Here is a 15,597-nt window from a genome sequence, read left to right on the forward strand (position 1 = left end):
ACAGTGTTTGTGATCTGTGCCGTAATCCGGGACTTGACTTTTCGCAGTGCATGATCCGCAGACGCTACCATGACGCGTGTGCCCGAGAAATCTTTCAAGCTGCTGTCATTGCAAGGAATGGTGCGTCTTGCGTCAGCACTCCGTCTGTGGCCTTCTCTGAGGCACAACTAACATATGTCCGGAACCGTCACAATTCGCGGCAAACCCAAATCTAATCAGTGTCTATTTTTTGCCCATGCGCAATGATATACCCTTCTTTTCTTTCTTTTTTTTTGGTATATATGTGTTCCTTTCTGAATAAAGAATTCAGTCGTCAGTCAGCGGTGGTGTGTGTCTCCCTTCTTGTCTTCTTGTCGTGTTTTTCGCGCTGTTTCCCTTTCGAGCAAATAGCTTTATATTTTCACGAAGTAAATAGCTTTATATTTTGTGATGCAAGTGGCTTGCATTCCCAATAATGCTAACTGCTTGGTTTTTGCTGGTGACTAAGTGGAGTCTGTGAAAAAACCAGTGGTATTGTAGATGAATATGGCATGAATGAGTACTAGATACTTCCTTATGATTAAGTACAAATTTACGTTCCCTGACAAAAATCAATATGCATGTAAAAAAAATAAGACTGAACACAGGTATGGTGATATATTCTGCTAGCAGCCAGCAGAATCGCATGCAATTTTGCCCTGAGTTCTTCCTCACTGGCTAGCTATGGTCACGTTAGTAATGCAGGCAGAATAAGCTAAACGAAAGTTTGCCGTTACTGTGTGTGTCCACCCTATTTCGTTCTCTTGTTCGTGTCACGTGTTCTGGCACAAGCCTTCAGTTTAATGCGAACATTATTTATCACAGGGACCAGCATTATCTGACTAGGAAGTGCTATATTTTTTATCCTGTTGTTCGTTCTGCCCACAGTCATTACCAAATAATGTGTGTTAAACTGACTTGAGCCTGCAAAGTATGTCCACTAGGTGTTTTTCCGGCGCATTTTCACCTCGCTGTAAGCGTACCTATTCTTCGTGGATGTAGGATGTTGGACACTATGAGTGGCCATCTCGGTGATCTTTATTTTGCACAGGCCATGCTTCCACTCATTAACTGAACAGTTTTCAGCTGCGCTGCCAGTCTATGGAAAGAGGTGCCTGACCTCATCATTCTTAAGCATTTTCATGGCCACAGTGCATTGCACCTGAGAATTAAGCTGCTATCACAATAAAAAGGGTGCCTATTGTCTGCCATGAGAATATCCTAAACAGAAATTTCACAATTATGTCAGCATTAGATATGTGATTGAAGACAGCCAATGAGGATGAATTGGTGGCCAAATTTTCCAAGTGACTCTGCCGGCAGAATATTTGCTCCCTATGTTATATTAGCCGCAATGTTTTGGTCAGTGTGCTGCATTTTTTTTGCACAAGTTCAATAACCAGGCAGATAAGATATTGTCAAACCATCAATTTTAGTCAAACACATCGACACTTCTTGATTTTGTCATATTTTGGAAATGGTAGCCAAGCCCAGCTATATATTAGCAACATCAGCTTAACGTATGCACGCAGTTGAGTTGTTGCATGTGAGAAAAGAAATCATTGCGAAACTAATAGTGATTAATTCAGTAAAAAAACTTATTCGTATTTACGTATTGATTGTGTAAATTGTACTGTTCATTTTATGCACACAGTAACAAGTAAACACAAATTGTATGCGTACATTGTGTTTACATGCATGTGTGCGAATAAAACAGCACAACATTTAATATCAAGACATGTCACTACAACTTGACCCCAAGAAAGATGCTCTATATGGTACTCAGCTGGTCTTATTTAAATTTTATCACGTGATTCGGTTACATTTCTTACCTGTATTTAAAGCAGTTTATGAACTGTATCTGCTGCATGTGAGAATGCATATTTTAGGCCAATGACAGTACCTGAGGCAGCTGCTTTTTATTTATCCTTTGCCATCACTTATTAGAGGGGTCTTGTTGATTATGCCGTCTAAACAACTCGTGTAAAGTTCTGTGTTAAGTATAGCAGCACTGAAATAGTGAACACAGCTGCACTACTTTGTACACTAGTGAGAGAATTACACAGTTCAAAATTCTGTCGCATGTTGTTCTTCAATCATAAATGGTGACTGCATTTGGTGTCATGAGTTCTAGGCTCATTTTCACTTGGGCCTTTCGATGAAGTGAAATCTATCCAACAGTGAATTTAGTGGAAAGCCACCACTGAACCAATAGCTCCAAGACCAATTCCTGCATGCTTTTATCCAATCAGATTGTGTGCGGAAACTATGTATGATACATCACTTCAGCTACACCAATAATCACACAGCTGAAGCTGCTACATATAGTTAAGTCATTGATATAGGCAGATGAAGATGTACTTATGCAACTGTCACTCATCACTTGAAATGGGAATGACCCAAACCTTTGTGAGCTTATCGAATTGCAACCGTATGACAGCACAAAGGGGAAATAAGCTGTACAATAGTGCCACCATCTCAGCTGGCTTGAAATGATGCTCTTGCCTGTTGATTTCTTGTTTATATTTAATAGCCTTTCTATGTTATGAATTCACAGCTTTCATAACAGTTACTGCACTAATGAAGGCACTGCACACGTACCCCTACTGAACGAGGTATCTGTACATGTAGAGCAGAGAGAACTTATGGGTAAGTAAAGAAATATACAGGTGTAAATATGTCAAACAAAGTATTTTCACATTAGAAGATATTCCACCGGCAATGAATGCAAATTCAGAACATGCAATGGAGACGTGTGGTGCCGAAAACCTGCTTGCCTTTTGAATATTGATGTGAAGAAAAATTGCAGTCTGTACTTTTGTCTTCTGTGTCGGAGGGTAGAATGTCAAAGTAGAAGTGAAAAAGGGGTGTTGTATGTAGCAGTCCATTATATATATGCTACTGAAGTTTCACCAAACATAGCTATCAACGTGCAAAGCAATGGACAAGTGACCGTGTCAATGTCTGACGCATTAAAAATCTCTTGCACTGATCATTTTGAGCTCTAAATGTGAAATGCATGCTGTTTTCAGCTACAAATAGTGCATATATATATGCACCACAAAGCTGCACCACAAAGAGCTGATGTGACAAAAAATTGTGTACACCTGAGTGTTATATTGCTTGTCGTGCAGTGCTATGGTGCATTTCATAGTGTCTCAGTTTACTTAATACACTTTCGAATTTACAGATTGCTTCGCATGTTTACAGCTAAAAACCACAGAGGAAACCTCGGGAAGCTATTTGCATTATGACTGAGAGGTCACAACACGAGTATTTGTGTGGTGTCCTTCCTGTTCAGTGATGTGGTTTTGCACTATAAATGTAAAATGTCACACCAGCAAAGCCGAGCAATCACCCTTACATTTCAAACGCATTTTTGAATGCTAGGCGGTTATGCTGATAAGCACATTTTGCCAGCAAATCTGCACCACCTTAATTTAAGTGCGATGGAAAGGGATGTTTGTGCATAGCCAAGCTGTTCTGGCGTGCCTGCAGGAATACAGCAGTGCCTGGTGGCACCGTATAGTTCAGGTGTAATAGTGAACAACTAGTAAAAACATCGACTGATACTAAGCTGACCCATATGTAGGAGCATTATATTACCTAAGCCACACGCAAAGTTGCTTTCAGTGTACTGAAAAACCACAGCTTTGATTTGTCAAGTTATTTTACTGCACAAACACACAGCACTGCAATAAAGTCTGTACAATGGTGAGCGATGCAGCAAGCAATGAAAGATTACTTGTGATGTGCGGATTTGAATAGTACATGTGAATGCATACCCAATTCACCAGTATTGTTTTCTTCTGGAACGATTTTATGTTTGATACAGAGGCTGAGCCACTGTGTCCTCCTTGCTACAAGTTTCAGTGATCTCTTTCACGGTGCTCATGGGGGTACCATTCATTTGGCTACTTGAATAGTGAATAGCTAGATAATGGAGCCCACCAATCTGGCACTTTTATGTAGAACACGTCGCGCATTATTCACAAAGCTGGACCAAAATAACTATTCGTTGGTTTGTTATGAAAATAAAAAATGGCAATAAATGTTTCCTCACTTTTTGTGCGGGCCTGTCTTCCACCATATGAGCCTTCTATTCATTGTCATGTGCATGTTAAAGCAGCTACTAATTAAGAAATACAAAAACAAAACCACTTACTACGTCAGATACCTTTTCACACCACGAGTGATCACTGAGCTCACTGCGAAGCTAAGTCATTTAATAATCTTGGTTTGCTGTCAAATAAAATACAATTACTGGCCAACTGTTTGTTATGGTATGCATTTTTTTCATTTTCCTAAAATCTGGCTGTGCATCAGCTAGCTAGGTTGTTGCTACATAAATACACGGACAACGCGTAGCCCATGCCCAACTCACTAAAATAACCAGAGTAGAGCTTACAATAGTTCACTTATCATGTGCATCCTGTGTGAACTTATTTTTCATATAAAGAGTGATCGAAATAGAACACGCATGTATGATGCTGACAGTATCAAACAGTCTCAAGTCGATCATCTTTGTCTGCTGCCATGGCTGAGAGAGGGAGCATGCCTATCATGGTACTGCTTAATTTTTGTGCACTTTGGTAATGTGTTTTACATTGTGTAAATGCTGAATTAGTATAAGTGCAGTATAATAGGTAATGAAAAGGCGGATCAGTTAGTCCGCAAAGGACATGATCACATAAAATTTATAAAAGTGTTTTTCACTAAAAGTGAGGCTTCAGCTTTGGCGACCGATATGTACTTAATGAATGGCATAGAAGATGGTCTTCAACTTCAGGTAATTGCAAGTTTTTGTTCTACATCAACACAGAACTCCAATCAAGGCTACCACAATGTCTACCACGGCATCTGGAGAATCTGTTTCACCGGCTTCAACTGAATGTTGCATACATGAACAATCTTCTTTTTTTGCAATGGCCAGTCCACAAACCCATGTTGTGAGAACTACATGTGGCGCCGTGCAATCTCTAGAGCACATCTTGCTTGAGTGCCCAGCTTAAAGAGACGAGCGACATCGATATAAAATGAACATGGAAAAGCTCGACCAAGGCCCCCTGACATTGACATGGATGTTGGGTTGCTGGCCTTGCCCATCAAAACAGCACTAAGCCCTAGACTTATTGCTTTAATGTATTGAGGTTTGCTGTCTAAACTAAGACTCACGCGCATCGTGTCATCTGTCATCTTATTTTCTTTTGCATTGGCCGTCTACCTTCATCACCTTGAACACTTACTCTACTGCTGATAACATGACCCGAGCTGCATTTTTTTTCATTTTTCTTCTGCTTACCCTTTTCTAGGGCCTTACTTCTCCTTCGTCCCATTCGCTGCAGAGCAGCATGTAGGCGAAAATATTGTCACGTGCAACAGAAGGCCTTCAGAGCAAGAAGTCCTGCACCGGCAGAGACGAGTACTAGCCAGGAAGATGGCTGACCCTAAAAACGAAAAACCTCTTCTTCTTCCTTGCCTGAATACTGGCTCGCGCTCGCCGCAGCTCGAGACCTCGTGGCATTTTCCCCCTGTGAAAAAAACGGGCATCGTCCCGATGCTAGCGCTGGTCGACGTAGGTAGAGGGAAAGAAAAAAAAAGGGAAGAAACATAAAGTAAGCACAAGTGGGGGGTGAGGGAGAGAAAAATAAAGTACGTCATAAAGTTGAGACGCTGTCGCACTATCGCGCGAAATAAGGTTTGAGTCGTACAACGTGCACAATCTCCGAGTGCTGCCTTCGACGCTGGGGTGACATGGCACTATCCGGGAGAACCTCGTAGTTCACGTCACTAACGCGACGCAGCACTTTGTAGGGTCCAAAGTAGCGACTGAGCAGTTTCTCTGACAACCCCTGGCGGCGCACCGGCGTCCACACCCAAACTTGATCGCCCGGGTGGTATTCCACTTGGCGATGGCGAAGATTGTAGCGACGTGCATCTACACTCTGCTGTTGCGTGATGTGTAGGCGTGCCAATTGGCGAGCTTCTTCGGCGTACTGCGTAAATTGCTCAGCGTCAGGGGTGAGCAGCGCGTCGTAATCACGTGGAAGCATCGCATCCAGCATGGTCTGAACCTCACGTCCATAGACAAGACGAAACGGCGTGAATCGCGTCGTCTTCTGGATGGCAGAGTTGTACGCAAATGTTACGTACGGTAGAACCTGATCCCACGTCTTGTGTTGTACATCGGCGTACATGGATAACATGTCGGCGATGGTTTTGTTCAATCGTTCCGTCAACCCGTTGGTCTGCGGATGATATGCAGTGGTCTTGCGATGGCTCGTGTAGCTTAGCTTGAATACGTCGTCAATCAGCTGGGCCGTGAAAGCTGTGCCTCTGTCAGTGATCACGTAAGACGGGGCTCCATGTCGAAGAACGATCTGGTCTATAAAGAACTGGGCAACATCGGCAGCCGTAGCGCGTGGTAGAGCCCTTGTCTCGGCGTATCTGGTTAAGTAAGCTGTGGCGACTACGATCCACTTGTTGCCGGCTGATGATAGTGGAAAAGGCCCGAGTAAATCCATGCCTATTTGATCGAATGGTGCCCTGGGTGGTGCGATCGGTTGCAGCAGCCCCGCGGGCTTCAGTGGCGGGGATTTGCGGCGTTGACATTCCCGACAACTCTTGACGTGGCGCTTTACAGATGTAGATAGTTTGGGCCAGTAGTACGCCTGTTGAACTCTGGCGAGAGTTCGGGAGGAGCCTAAGTGACCAGATGTGGGCTCGTCATGGCAGGCAAGAAGAATGTCGTCGCGCATGTCAGCAGGTATGACGAGAAGGTAGGGTTTGCCGTTGCTGTTCGAGTTTTTCTTATACAGGGCACCTCTTCGAAGGCAGAAGGACGAGAGACTGCGAGAAAGGCGTCGAGGTATGGGAGAGTTGCGTCCTTCGAGGTCCTCGATGATTGCGCGGATTTCGGTATCCTCACGCTGTCGTGCAATGAAGTCCGTTGCGGTGAGGGCCCCAAGGAATCCACTGTCATCCTCAGCAGCCGGATCACAAACATCGGTGGGTGCACGCGACAACGAATCCGCATCTTCGTGCTTGCGGCCTGATCTGTATACGATGGTCAGATCGAATTCTTGCAGACGAAGGCTCCATCGTGCGAGTCGCCCAGCGGGGTCTCGTATATTGATCAACCAGCACAATGAATGGTGGTCGGTCACTACTTTGAAGGGGCGACCGTAGAGGTAAGGCCGAAACTTCATGGTCGCCCATACCACTGCAAGGCACTCTTTTTCTGAGGTGGAATAGTTTGCTTCTGCGCGTGAAAGAGTACGGCTGGCGTAAGCTATCACGCGCTCTGTGCCCTCTTGGTGTTGGACCAGGATGGCGCCAAGACCCACGTTGCTGGCGTCGGTATGGACTTCAGTATCAGCGTCCTCGTCAAAGTGAGCAAGAACTGGTGGTGTCTGCAAACGCTCCCGCAGCTCGGTGAAAGCCGCGTCCTGCTCTTCATTCCAGACAAATGGTACATCTTCTCGTGTGAGGCGAGTGAGAGGTTCGGCAATCCTAGAAAAATTGGCGATGAAGCGGCGATAGTATGCGCAGAGCCCCAGAAAGCGACGGACTGCTTTCTTGTCACGGGGAACAGGAAACGAGGCTACGGCGGTGGTCTTGTCAGGGTCAGGCCGAACGCCATCCGCGCTCACAACATGGCCGAGAAACTTAAGTTCTTTGTAACCGAAGTGGCATTTCTCTGGCTTCAGCGTGAGGTTAGCGGCGCGGAGGGCGTCCAGCACAGTCTTCAGACGATTCAGGTGTTCCTCAAAGGTCGCCGAAAATACGACGACGTCATCAAGATAAACGAGGCAAGTATGCCACTTCAAACCAGTGAGAACAGTGTCCATCATTCTCTGGAATGTCGCAGGTGCAGAACACAAGCCGAAAGGGAGCACTTTGAATTCATACAGGCCATCCGGCGTAACAAAGGCCGTTTTCTCGCGATCTCGTTCATCAACTTCAATCTGCCAGTATCCGCTTTTCAAGTCTATAGATGAAAAATACTTGGCGCGTCGCAATCTGTCGAGTGAATCATCGATGCGGGGCAGTGGATAGACGTCTTTTTTAGTCACGCTGTTTAGCCGCCTGTAGTCAACGCAGAAACGTAGTGTTCCGTCCTTCTTCACGAGGACGACCGGCGATGACCAGGGACTTTTGGAAGGCTGTATAACATCGTCCTGAAGCATCTCTTCGACTTGCGTATGTATCGCGTCCCGTTCTTTGGCCGAAACTCGGTAAGGCTGTTGTTTTATGGGCGAGATGTCGGTATATGTAATGATTCGGTGTTTCGTGATGGGCGTCTGACGCACCTTAGAGGACGAGGCGAAACATTCTTGGAGCAATTCATGCAGCGCTATTTGTTGTTCCTCCGGTAGAGTCGAATTAATGTCTACTTTGCTTAGTGATGCCGTCGCAGCCCCCGGTGTCGATTGGAGAGCATTGTCCAGTGATGCAGACGTAAAACATTCAGCAGTCTCTGTTATGGGGTAGGCGAGAGCGATGGCAGTGCGACGAAAAAGGTGACGGTGCTCATTACTAAAATTCGTCACAAGCAGCGTAGAACGTCCGTCACGAAGCGTGACGAGGCTGCGAGCGGCGCAGAGACCTAGTGTGAGCAAGAGCGACATGTTGCCTTCAGCGACTGCCTCACCATCACGTAACTTGTCACACACGACATCAACGAGGACACTCGAACGGGGGGGTAACGCGACGTTGTCGGCATAAACGCGAAACGTGCTGAGATGGCTGTCGTCGGTTTTGTCTGCTGCTCTCTCTGTCGAGAAGGTCACGGTACGCTCCCGCAGGTCGATAATAGCGCCATATTCCCGTAGAAAGTCGATTCCCAGGATGATGTCTCGGGAACATTCGCGAAGTACAAGGCAACTGGAGAGAAACGTACGTCCACGAATGCCAACTCGGAGTGTGCATATACCAAGTGGGGTGACTACATGTCCGCCGGCAGTACGAATTTGTGTTCCGTACCAAGGCGTAACTACTTTCTTCAGGTGTGTCGCTAGTTTTCGGCTCACGATCGAGTAATCAGCCCCTGTGTCCAATAACGCACTGACTTCATGGTGACCGTCGAGCACCACAGGTATATCCAAAGACAGTCGGCTTCCGAGTTCAGTTGTCGAATCACTGCCGGTACCTGGTCGCGTCGCTGGGAGGCCTTGCTCACGTCGATTATCAGCGGCCTCGCCCCCGAAGGTCGCTGTCTTTAGTTTTCCCGTCTAGGGCTTGGCGAACGCCCCTGCGCCGCCACTGGGGAGCTCCGGGAATTTGGGGAAAATCGTCTCGGCGACGGTGACCGTGACTGCCGTCGCAAGGGCAGTGGCATGCGCTATTGAGACAGGTATTCCTCAATGGCTCTTGGTCTTTCGCCGAATCTTGGCCTTGGAGAGTCGACGGCAAAACCCTGAAGTCCAAGGCGGCGATATGGGCATTCACGGTACACATGTCCGGCTTCGCCACAGTGATAGCACAGCGGTCGCCTGTCCGGTGTGTTCCAGACATCCGATTTTCTTTGAAGTGGTTGGCGGTTCTCCAAGTGCTGGATCGGTTGCACTGATGGAAGTGTATCGTGAGGTGTGGGGTGGACGAAGCGCGGAGAAGCAGGAGTATACCGGCTCGCAGCTTCCGCGTATGATGCGCGCCGAAGCTCCGTCGGCACAGGTGGTGTGACCTCCCTGGCAAGCGGTACTTGCAGAGCATGCTGCACCTCGTTCCTGATGAGGCTGGATATGAATCCCGCAGCAGGTTGAGGCGGGCAGTGTATTCTTTGTAGCTCGTCGCGTACCACTGATCGGATGAGGTCGCAGAGGGAGTCGATGTTGATGCTACCTCCGGCAGCTCCGATCTGATCCATCGATGACGCGACGCTGATTTGCCGGTCGTACACTGCTGACCGCTGCTGAAGCACTTTTTCCATTGTCGTGGCTTCCGTTAAGAACTCGGCCACAGTCGTCGGGGGACTCCGAACAAGGCCAGCGAAAAGCTGCTCCTTAACCCCTCGCATTAAGTGCCGGAGCTTCCTATCTTCTGCCATGTCCGGGTCAGCTCGACGAAAGAGGCGCGTCATGTCCTCAACGTACATCATCACACTTTCGTTGGGCATTTGGATGCGCGACTGAATGGCCCGCTCGGCGCGTTCACAGCAATCAGCATTGGCGTAACTTGCCCGCAGATGACGACAAAAGTCGCTCCACGACGAGAAGGGTTCGCGGTTCTCGTACCAGGTGCGAGCGCCATCCTCGAGGCTAAAGTATACATTCTTCAGCTTGTTCGCATCGGTCCACCCATTGAAATCAGCGACGCGTTCGAACTGAGCCAACCAGTCTTCGACATCCTCAAGGATGGAACCATGGAAGACTTTTGGCACTTTCTGTAGCGTATAGTGAGCAGCACTAGTAGTGCCTTTCATACCGCTTTGGTGCGTAGCTGACGAAGTCTCGGGAAGAGGTCCAAGCTCAGGGGGCAATCCTCGGACTCTTCGGCTGGCCCGGTGAACAGGTGTTGTCACTGTAGGCACAGGGCTACCAGGAGGCGTGTAGGACATTTGCTGGGACTACCCCGCACCTCCACCAGTTTGTCACGTGCAACAGAAGGCCTTCAGAGCGAGAAGTCCTGCACCGGCAGAGACGAGTACTAGCCAGGAAGATGGCTGACCCTAAAAACGAAAAACCTCTTCTTCTTCCTTGCCTGAATACTGGCTCGCGCTCGCCGCAGCTCGAGACCTCGTGGCAATATGCTTGCTGAACACTGAATTTTCAATAAAGTGCATTCTCTCTCTCTGTAAGTAGTAAAGGGGCAACAGATTGGCCACCCAGGCTGACAAGAAAGAATGTAATTATTTGATTTCACTCGAAATAAGTTGTTTTATCAGCAATATAAATTATTATTAGCTTTCAAATAAATATTCTGCTTGAAAACATCTCATGAGTATGTGTCTGCATAAGGGGACCACTATACGTACAGTCTGTTTCACACTTAGGTGAAAACTCGGAGCGCCTGTTTTCCCCTAAGTGTGACTGTACATATTGCTTTTATGCCTGTCATAATGAATTGTACACTTTCTGCTTAACCTTCAATTCCTTGCTGTGTCAAGTTAACCACTTACGCACAATCTTTTTACACACGGTGAGAACTTCATCCATGACTGAGCACTTGTTCTAAGGTTTTATTTTGTTTGGAAAACTTACAAGCAGCAAGTATTAAATTTCTAAGAGGCACGTTTTACGCCACACTTCGTCTTTGGTGGTTTTATGTATGCAAAAAAAGGAAAAGGCATTTCATGCATCCAAGTGCTTTAAGCACACTCTCAAAATTGGCAGAGTAAAAAAAAACATGAACAAGCAAATGCAAGCATATGCAAAAAAGGAAAAGGCATTTCATGCATCCAAGTGCTTTAAGCACACTCTCAAAATTGGCAGAGTAAAAAAAAACATGAACAAGCAAATGCAAGCATATCAGCAAGCTGTACTCAGAGCCTCACACGCATGCTGAATAGTAAAGAGGGGTGTCTTGTCGACCTACGCAGCTGTACTCTACGACAGTTGGTGTGTTCCGTGTTCTTGCAAATGGTTACTAGCACCACAGGAACTGTGCTATCGCGCCGAACACGGGGATTGTGGTCGAATCGCTCAGCGATACTATCGCTTTCGCGTAACGTTGAACGCGGCACGTTGGATGATTCGAGAGGTTGTGCCCAACCAGCCAAGGCAGCCTGCACTAACAGTGATCGTCCGTGAATACGTGCCATGTTGCGACATGATGGGATTGCAATACATTTTTAAAAGGTGGCGCAGATAAGATGACTGCGCATTGTTTCGAACAAGGATGACGGCGCCAATGCAACAGATGCAGCTGCAGAACACAATAGGACAGCCTAGAGTCGCATTTTCACCGTGACGCAGTAAGTTGTAGTCCCATCTGCTAAAATATACCAGTGTCGTCTGCTGTCAAAGATAGTTGGCAACCTTGAACACTTTGCTCCGCCAAATGATTGCCAACTGTCTACAGGCCGCGTCGTCCAATCGGAGTTCGCGTGCAATCCGCTCGTGCGGATTCAAGGTACACCGAGTTTTTCGACACGATCCGCCTTTTGGGTGTCCGCCCCGCTCCGTACGAGGGCGGACGCGTGCGGAGCGGATTGAGCGAGTATAGGCCATTGCTACTTAGCAAACATCTGTGCCAGCACTGGCTGAGCAAAAAAATTATGAAGGTGAAAGCCCGCTTCACAACTTTGAAAATGAGATGCCTCTTGCTGATCCTAAAAAAACGATGCCAGCACTTACACGTGTCAGGACAATAGAAGTAAAATTTTCATTTTATTTTTTTGGCTTCACTGTAGCGTATGCGCACGAGTCTGGCCCCTGATATTTGGATTTATAGGATTAATATGCTTATGTCATCATAGCTAACGTAATTATACTTCAATATTCTAGCGGAGAACACAGCCGGTTTCACCAGAAGTTTCGTTACTGCAGAAGCAGTACATACCATATCATTTTATTAGAAGCTTTGCGTATTACGTTTTTCTGTTTATGTTCCTTTGACTTAATGTTTATATTGTACTGTATTGTTTCTTCACTGCTACATTCCTTTAAGTGCGCGCAGCCCTTTTTTTAAAGAATTGCGTGCTTGTATGTTCCTAGAATCATCTCTGCATCGCCTCCACAAAAGCTGCATCAAGTAGTTAAAGGTCGCGCGCGGTTCCTGCGATCCCTATGGCTATGAACTCTAGCCAAATTCTCGATGTCAGAAAATTCTACTCGCTATTTATAAAGTAAGTTCACCGGGTAATGCGTAGGGTTGCAGTAAATGTCATCAGGAATTCAAAGTTGTAACTTACGTAATCTGGTGTGGCGCCGAATTGAGGCATCTCTTGTGAATTTACACCTTTCACAGATGCCATCATCAGACTGCATAACACTTACGTTAATGCAACCAGGCATTTTGTTAACGAAGGGCCCTCGACATGTCCCAAGGAATTATTTTTTCAACAAAGTTATTGTAGTAATAGGGATAATGTAGGAAATTTGTTAACGCTCCTGCATGATGAACATTTTCTTCAACAGTAATGGATAGACGTCTGCGATATCACTTACGGCGAGCCACGTTATCAAAGGGCATCCTCCATGTGGTCAGTCATAGTTGTCTATGCCACATTTCACGCATAATTTGGGCTCCAAACGGTGACTAAATTGTCATGGTTTCAAAGGAATGTCAATAGGTTCATAAACGTATAGTTGCAAGTGTCACGCCAGTGTGAAGACGAATTCCGTAGTACATATGTTTCGCGATATCGTTACAGAAATAGTGCGTTCTTTTTTTTTACTTTCTGTAATACACCTGCAAGATTTAAGGGCTGGTAACTCCTATACTTCGGCCAAATATGTGTGACATGTTCCATGACGGCACGGAAGTGGTTTTAGCAACACGATACTAATCGCGTTGGGCTACGCAGGGACACTCTCATTGTGATTTGTCGTATGTATATTCGACCCATATTGAAATTTCGGTGCGTTTTATTCTCTGGTGGGCCAGCATACAAGATTAACCCCCTCGTTATTTTAGAGCGAGAGGCTCTCCGGATTTGTCTTGAATTGCCAAAATTTGTTGCTAATAATGTATTATATCACGAAGCCCGGTTACCCACACTCGTTTGCAGATTCCGCATCCTTACAGTAAAAACCTACTTAAACATTTATGCGTCTTCACTGAGACGACCGCAGGTTATTATTAAGGAAAGATCTGCGTTCTTTGAAGATACGTGGTCCCGTCTATACAATCCACAGGTTCTTTTTGTGCAAGTACAACCAGAACAATTAAATGTTCAGATACGGGACGTCATTCCCCTCAACAAAAGAAAAACGTAGATGCTATTAGAATTCAATTTGACCACATATTTCCTTCCAATGCTTAACTCCTACCAACTAGATATCTAAGTGGATTATTGCAAGATCTCCTAGCGCAATTGAAAATCAATAATGTAATAGCGACAGATGCATCAGTGTGTGAAGCAAAAGTGGGTGTAGTCATTTTTTCTGAGGTGCTATCTAGGTCGTATTCAATGCGGCTTCCTGATTTTAGACCTATATTTCATGCAGAAATATTAGAAACTACTTTTGCTCTTCAAAAACACCCAGTAAATTCTTTGATAGCCGTAATAGTAACCGATTCGTTATCAGTGTGTACAGCACCCACCTCATCATCAGACAGTACAGTTTTGAATGAACTAGACACATTAATCCCTTCGACCATACGTCTGTTGCGCTTGACATGGGTACCAGGTCACCGTGGTTTGCTTTTAAATTAAATGGGAGACACACTTGCACGTACATCCCAACCCGGACCTGCCATATATGTTCTGCTGACTTCTGCTTATATCACCGTGGCTAGGTTTAGAAAACTATCTCTTTTAAAATACTCTGCAAAACAGAAACCATTGATCATTATTTATTAACCTACCGTCGATTCGCAATCCTAAGAAATAAATACTTAAAAGTTATGGGGTTTTACGTGTCAAAACCACGATCTGATTATGAGGCACGCCGTAGTGGAGGACTCAGAAAATTTGGACAACCTGGGTTTCTTTAACGTGCACCTAAATCTAAGTACACGGGTGTTTTCGCATTTCGCCCCCATCGAAATGCGGCCGCCGTGGCCGGGATTCGATCCCGCGACCTCGTGCTCAGCAGCCCAACACCATAGCCACTGAGCAACCACGGCGGGTAGAAATAAATACTTCGAAATTTCTTTCCGAAAATTAGACATTGCTACCAACACTGAAAACATTCGATCCTTTGGGGCATCCGCATTGAGCTTTAGCCACACGAACGTATGCAGGGCCATATGCGAGTCCCTTGGTGGCACAAGAATACCTAGTCAACTTACCGATTTATTATTTATTATTTCACAGAATTCCAATTTGCGTTAAGTTACTAATCTTTTATTTATGAATTTAGCAAATTTCAATTAAACTGATGAAAATTTACTACCTTCTAGCTTGCTCTCCTATCAAAAAGCACACGTTCTCCTATCAAAGAAAATGTCTCTAACATGAGTTTGTTTCGTTAGATAATGTCAACTGTTCCCTCACGATACTTTTTCCCTCAACTTCTCTCCCCCCACCACACTCGTATAACCGCCGGCTTCTTGGCCAATCCCCCGTAGTGGGCATTCGCCATGGCATATCAAGCAGCCAAGCAAGCAAGCAACAACACGCTAGCACTCTCGACCTGAGCGGCCGTTGTATCTGCCGCTCCCGAGATCCCGTTCCCGCATTGCTGGCCGGTCTAAATAAACCACGATCACGGCGGCTACCTCTTCGCTGCTCCGAGTGGAACATAAAGTAAACATCGAGTCAAAACATTCATGGGGCGCTTACATAGGCCTACGATTTTCCGCAAGCATTCGTGATCGAGGTGAAACACTGCAATAGCGCTGCCGGCTTTCCTTAGCGCAAGCCTATTCACACGCCTGTTAACTGCCAGGGCGCTGTTCTTGCTGCGTAGCAGCAATGATCGAAAGGCATAATGGCCACAAATAAGACACGCACAAAAATGCAGTCATTGA

General features: G+C 45.9%; 1 protein-coding gene across 1 annotated transcript in view; it reads right to left on the bottom strand.

The window, feature by feature from the left end:
• Positions 1 to 15,597, bottom strand: part of LOC125939820 (uncharacterized) — a 43,158-nt gene that overhangs the window by 6,394 nt on the left and 21,167 nt on the right. The window lies entirely within an intron of this gene.

The sequence above is a fragment of the Dermacentor silvarum genome, chromosome 9, assembly GCF_013339745.2.
Source record: "Dermacentor silvarum isolate Dsil-2018 chromosome 9, BIME_Dsil_1.4, whole genome shotgun sequence".
Classification (NCBI taxonomy): domain Eukaryota; kingdom Metazoa; phylum Arthropoda; class Arachnida; order Ixodida; family Ixodidae; genus Dermacentor; species Dermacentor silvarum.